Source organism: Taudactylus pleione, unplaced genomic scaffold, assembly GCF_031769625.1.
Source record: "Taudactylus pleione unplaced genomic scaffold, aTauple2 ptg000550l, whole genome shotgun sequence".
NCBI classification, from domain to species: domain Eukaryota; kingdom Metazoa; phylum Chordata; class Amphibia; order Anura; family Myobatrachidae; genus Taudactylus; species Taudactylus pleione.
The window spans coordinates 1,957,501-1,962,500 of NW_028284952.1; the positions used below are offsets into that span (position 1 = coordinate 1,957,501).

The 5,000-nt window shown below is 37.6% G+C and overlaps 2 non-coding genes and 20 pseudogenes across 2 annotated transcripts; all 22 read left to right on the top strand.

Annotated features, from left to right (window-relative positions):
- The window catches only part of LOC148490487 (5S ribosomal RNA), a 119-nt pseudogene extending 6 nt beyond the window's left edge, over positions 1–113 (top strand).
- Positions 114–228: 115 nt separating this feature from the next.
- LOC148490488 (5S ribosomal RNA) lies at positions 229–347 on the top strand (annotated as a pseudogene).
- Positions 348–463: 116 nt separating this feature from the next.
- LOC148490489 (5S ribosomal RNA) lies at positions 464–582 on the top strand (annotated as a pseudogene).
- Positions 583–698: 116 nt separating this feature from the next.
- Positions 699–817, top strand: LOC148490490 (5S ribosomal RNA; annotated as a pseudogene).
- Positions 818–933: 116 nt separating this feature from the next.
- On the top strand, positions 934–1,052 carry LOC148490491 (5S ribosomal RNA; annotated as a pseudogene).
- A 116-nt stretch (positions 1,053–1,168) lies between these two features.
- Positions 1,169–1,287, top strand: LOC148490492 (5S ribosomal RNA; annotated as a pseudogene).
- Positions 1,288–1,402: 115 nt separating this feature from the next.
- On the top strand, positions 1,403–1,521 carry LOC148490493 (5S ribosomal RNA). The gene has a single exon (XR_015871282.1). It is a non-coding gene; the product is annotated as a 5S ribosomal RNA (ribosomal RNA).
- A 115-nt stretch (positions 1,522–1,636) lies between these two features.
- Positions 1,637–1,755, top strand: LOC148490494 (5S ribosomal RNA; annotated as a pseudogene).
- Positions 1,756–1,871: 116 nt separating this feature from the next.
- Positions 1,872–1,990, top strand: LOC148490495 (5S ribosomal RNA; annotated as a pseudogene).
- Positions 1,991–2,106: 116 nt separating this feature from the next.
- On the top strand, positions 2,107–2,225 carry LOC148490496 (5S ribosomal RNA; annotated as a pseudogene).
- A 115-nt stretch (positions 2,226–2,340) lies between these two features.
- Positions 2,341–2,459, top strand: LOC148490497 (5S ribosomal RNA). Its single transcript, XR_015871283.1, has one exon. It is a non-coding gene; the product is annotated as a 5S ribosomal RNA (ribosomal RNA).
- A 116-nt stretch (positions 2,460–2,575) lies between these two features.
- LOC148490498 (5S ribosomal RNA) lies at positions 2,576–2,694 on the top strand (annotated as a pseudogene).
- Positions 2,695–2,810: 116 nt separating this feature from the next.
- Positions 2,811–2,929, top strand: LOC148490499 (5S ribosomal RNA; annotated as a pseudogene).
- A 116-nt stretch (positions 2,930–3,045) lies between these two features.
- LOC148490500 (5S ribosomal RNA) lies at positions 3,046–3,164 on the top strand (annotated as a pseudogene).
- A 116-nt stretch (positions 3,165–3,280) lies between these two features.
- Positions 3,281–3,398, top strand: LOC148490501 (5S ribosomal RNA; annotated as a pseudogene).
- Positions 3,399–3,513: 115 nt separating this feature from the next.
- LOC148490502 (5S ribosomal RNA) lies at positions 3,514–3,632 on the top strand (annotated as a pseudogene).
- Positions 3,633–3,748: 116 nt separating this feature from the next.
- LOC148490503 (5S ribosomal RNA) lies at positions 3,749–3,867 on the top strand (annotated as a pseudogene).
- A 116-nt stretch (positions 3,868–3,983) lies between these two features.
- LOC148490504 (5S ribosomal RNA) lies at positions 3,984–4,102 on the top strand (annotated as a pseudogene).
- Positions 4,103–4,218: 116 nt separating this feature from the next.
- On the top strand, positions 4,219–4,337 carry LOC148490505 (5S ribosomal RNA; annotated as a pseudogene).
- Positions 4,338–4,452: 115 nt separating this feature from the next.
- On the top strand, positions 4,453–4,571 carry LOC148490506 (5S ribosomal RNA; annotated as a pseudogene).
- A 116-nt stretch (positions 4,572–4,687) lies between these two features.
- Positions 4,688–4,806, top strand: LOC148490507 (5S ribosomal RNA; annotated as a pseudogene).
- Positions 4,807–4,922: 116 nt separating this feature from the next.
- Positions 4,923–5,000, top strand: part of LOC148490508 (5S ribosomal RNA) — a 119-nt pseudogene continuing 41 nt past the window's right edge.

Here is a 5,000-nt window from a genome sequence, read left to right on the forward strand (position 1 = left end):
AGTCAAACCACACTGGACATTCCCAATCTCATCTGATCTTGAAAGCTATGCAGTGTTGGGCCTGGTTATTACTTGGATGGGAGACCACCTGGGAATGCCAGGTGCTGTAGGTAATTTTATACTGCCATAACATTCTTTTCTATTACATTTTACATTTCATTTTTCAACTAATCATTGAATTTACTTGAGTTAAGAAGTAAAAGAGGTCTAAAGTTAATGTTTTTGAGCACCTACAGCCAATCCACACTGGACATGCCCAATCTTGTCTGATATTGGAAGCTATGCAGTGTTGGGCCTGGTTAGTACTTGGATGGGAGACCACCAGGGAATACCAGCTGCTGTAGTTCATTTTATCATACTATAAAATTCTTTTCTATTACATTTTACATTTAATTTTTTCAACTTATCAATGAACTTACTTGAGTTAAAAAGTAATAGAGGTCTAAAGTTAATGTTTTTGTGCACCTACAGCCAATCCTCACTGGACATGCCCAATCTCGTCTGATCTTGAAAGCTATACAGTGTTGGGTTTGGTAAGTACTTGGATGGGATACCACCTGGGAATACCAGGTGCAGTAGGTAATTTTATACTGCCATAACATTCTTTTCTATTACATTTTACATTTAATTTTTTCAACTTATCAATGAATTTACTTGAGTTAAGAAGTAATAGAGGTCTAAAGTTAATATTTTTGCGAACTTACAGCCAATCCACACTGGACATGCCCAATCTCGTCTGATCTTGGAAGCTATGCAGTGTTGGGCCTGGTTAGTACTTGGATGGGAGACCACCTAGGAATCCCAGGTGCTGTAGGTAATTTTATACTGCCATAACAGTCTATTCTATTACATTTTACATTTAATTTTTTCAACTTATCAATGAATTTACTTGAGTTAAGAAGTAATAGAGGTCAAAAGTTAATGTTTTTGAGCACCTACAGCCAAACCACACTGGACATGCCCTATCTCGTTTGATCTTGGAAGCTATGCAGTGTTGGGCCTGGTTAGTACTTGGACAGGAGACCACCTGGGAATACCAGGTGCTGTAGGTAATTTTATACTGCCATAACATTCTTTTCTATTACATTTTACATTTAATTTTTTCAACTTATCAATGAATTTACTTGAGTTAAGAAGTAATTGAGGTCTAAAGTTAAAGGTTTTGGGCACCTACAGCCAAACCACACTGGACATGCCCAATATCATCTGATCTTGGAAGCTTTGCAGTGTTGGGCCTGGTTAGTACTTGGATGGGAGAACACCTGGGAATGCCAGGTGCTGTAGGTAATTTTATACTGCCATAACATTCTTTTCTATTACATTTTACATTTCATTTTTCAATTAATCATTGAATTTACTTGAGTTAAGAAGTAAAAGAGGTCTAAAGTTAATGTTTTTGAGCACCTACAGCCAAACCACACTGGACATGCCCAATCTCGTCTGAACTTGGAAGCTATGCAGTGTTGGGCCTGGTTAGTACTTGGATGGGAGACCACCTGGGAATACCAGGAGCTGTAGGTAATTTTATACTGCCATAACATTCTTTTCCATTACATTTTACATTTCATTTTTCAACTTATCATTGAATTTACTTGAGTTAAGAAGTAAAAGAGGTCTAAAGTTAATGTTTTTGAGCAACTACAGCCAAACCACACTGGACATGCCCAATCTCGTCTGATCTTGGAAGCTATGCAGTGGTGGGCCTGGTTAGTACTTGGATGGGAGACCACCTAGGAATCCCAGGTGCTGTAGGTAATTTTATACTGCCATAACAGTCTATTCTATTACATTTTACATTTAATTTTTTCAACTTATCAATGAATTTACTTGAGTTAAGAAGTAATAGAGGTCAAAAGTTAATGTTTTTGAGCACCTACAGCCAAACCACACTGGACATGCCCTATCTCGTTTGATCTTGGAAGCTATGCAGTGTTGGGCCTGGTTAGTACTTGGACAGGAGACCACCTGGGAATACCAGGTGCTGTAGGTAATTTTATACTGCCATAACATTCTTTTCTATTACATTTTACATTTAATTTTTTCAACTTATCAATGAATTTACTTGAGTTAAGAAGTAATTGAGGTCTAAAGTTAAAGGTTTTGGGCACCTACAGCCAAACCACACTGGACATGCCCAATATCATCTGATCTTGGAAGCTTTGCAGTGTTGGGCCTGGTTAGTACTTGGATGGGAGACCACCTGGGAATGCCAGGTGCTGTAGGTAATTTTATACTGCCATAACATTCTTTTCTATTACATTTTACATTTCATTTTTCAACTAATCATTGAATTTACTTGAGTTAAGAAGTAAAAGAGGTCTAAAGTTAATGTTTTTGAGCACCTACAGCCAAACCACACTGGACATGCCCAATCTCGTCTGAACTTGGAAGCTATGCAGTGTTGGGCCTGGTTAGTACTTGGATGGGAGACCACCTGGGAATACCAGGAGCTGTAGGTAATTTTATACTGCCATAACATTCTTTTCTATTACATTTTACATTTAATTTTTTCAACTTATCAATGAATTTACTTGAGTTAAGAAGTAATAGAGGTCTAAAATTAACGGTTTTGGGCACCTACAGCCAAAGCACACTGGACATGCCCAATATCGTCTGATCTTGAAAGCTATGCAGTGTTGGGCCTGGTTAGTACTTGGATGGGAGACCACCTAGGAATCCCAGGTGCTGTAGGTAATTTTATACTGCCATTACAGTCTTTTCTATTACATTTTACATTTAATTTTCTCAACTTATCAATGAATTTACTTGAGTTAAGAAGTAATAGAGGTCTACAGTTAATGTTTTTGAGCACCTACAGCCAAACCACACTGGACATGCCCAATCTCGTTTGATCTTGGAAGCTATGCAGTGTTGGGCCTGGTTAGTACTTGGACGGGAGACCACCTGGGAATCCCAAGTGCTGTAGGTAATTTTATACTGCCATAACAGTCTATTCTATTACATTTTACATTTAATTTTTTCAACTTATCAATGAATTTACTTGAGTTAATAAGTATTAGAGGTCAAAAGTTAATGCTTTTGAGCACCTACAGCCAAACCACACTGGACATGCCCAATCTCGTTTGATCTTGGAAGCTATGCAGTGTTGGGCCTGGTTAGTACTTGGACGGGAGACCACCTGGGAATACCAGGTGCTCTAGGTAATTTTATACTGCCATAACATTCTTTTCTATTACATTTTACATTTAATTTTTTCAACTTATCAATGAATTTACTTGAGTTAAGAAGTAATAGAGGTCTAAAGTTAATGGTTTTGGGCACCTACAGCCAAACCACACTGGACATGCCCAATATCATCTGATCTTGGAAGCTATGCAGTGTGGGCCTGGTTAGTACTTGGATGGGAGACGACCTGGGAATACCAGGTGCTGTAGGTAACTTTATACTGCCATAACATTCTTTTATATTACATTTTACATTTCATTTTTCAACTTATCATTGAATTTACTTGAGTTAAGAAGTAAAAGAGGTCTAAAGTTAATGTTTTTGAGCACCTACAGCCAAACCACACTGGACATGCCCAATCTTGTCTGATCTTGGAAGCTATGCAGTGTTGAGCCTGGTTAGTACTTGGATGGGAGAACACCTGGAAATACCAGGTGCTGTAGGTAATTTTATGCAGCCATAACATTCTTTTCTATTACATTTTACATTTAATTTTTTCAACTTATCAATGAATTTACTTGAGTTAAGAAGTAATAGAGGTCTAAAGTTAATGTTTTTGAGCACCTACAGCCAAACTACACTGGACATGCCCAATCTCGTCTGATCTTGGAAGCTATGCGGTGTTGGGCCTGGTTACTGCGTGGGTGGGAGACCACCTGGGAATACCAGGTGCTGTAGGTAATTTTATACAGCCAAAACATTCTTTTCTATTACAATTTACATTTAATTTTTTCAACTTATCAATGAATTTACTTGAGTTAAGAAGTAAAAGAGGTCTAAAGTTAATGTTTTTGAGCACCTACAGCCAAACCACACTGGACTTGCCCAATCTCGTTTGATCTTGGAAGCTATGCAGTGTTGGGCCTGGATAGTACTTGGACGGGAGACCACCTGGGAATACCAGGTGCTGTAGGTAATTTTATATAGTCATAACATTCTTTTCTATTACATTTTAGTTTACATTTTTTCAACTTATCAATGAATTAACTTGAGTTAAGAAGTAAAAGAGGTCTAAAGTTAATGTTTTTGAGCACCTACAGTCAAACCACACTGGACATTCCCAATCTCATCTGATCTTGAAAGCTATGCAGTGTTGGGCCTGGTTATTACTTGGATGGGAGACCACCTGGGAATGCCAGGTGCTGTAGGTAATTTTATACTGCCATAACATTCTTTTCTATTACATTTTACATTTCATTTTTCAACTAATCATTGAATTTACTTGAGTTAAGAAGTAAAAGAGGTCTAAAGTTAATGTTTTTGAGCACCTACAGCCAAACCACACTGGACATGCCCAATCTTGTCTGATATTGGAAGCTATGCAGTGTTGGGCCTGGTTAGTACTTGGATGGGAGACCACCAGGGAATACCAGCTGCTGTAGTTCATTTTATCATACTATAAAATTCTTTTCTATTACATTTTACATTTAATTTTTTCAACTTATCAATGAACTTACTTGAGTTAAAAAGTAATAGAGGTCTAAAGTTAATGTTTTTGTGCACCTACAGTCAATCCTCACTGGACATGCCCAATCTCGTCTGATCTTGAAAGCTATACAGTGTTGGGTTTGGTAAGTACTTGGATGGGATACCACCTGGGAATACCAGGTGCAGTAGGTAATTTTATACTGCCATAACATTCTTTTCTATTACATTTTACATTTAATTTTTTCAACTTATCAATGAATTTACTTGAGTTAAGAAGTAATAGAGGTCTAAAGTTAATATTTTTGCGAACTTACAGCCAATCCACACTGGACATGCCCAATCTCGTTTGATCTTGGAAGCTATGCAGTGTTGGGCCTGGTTAGTAC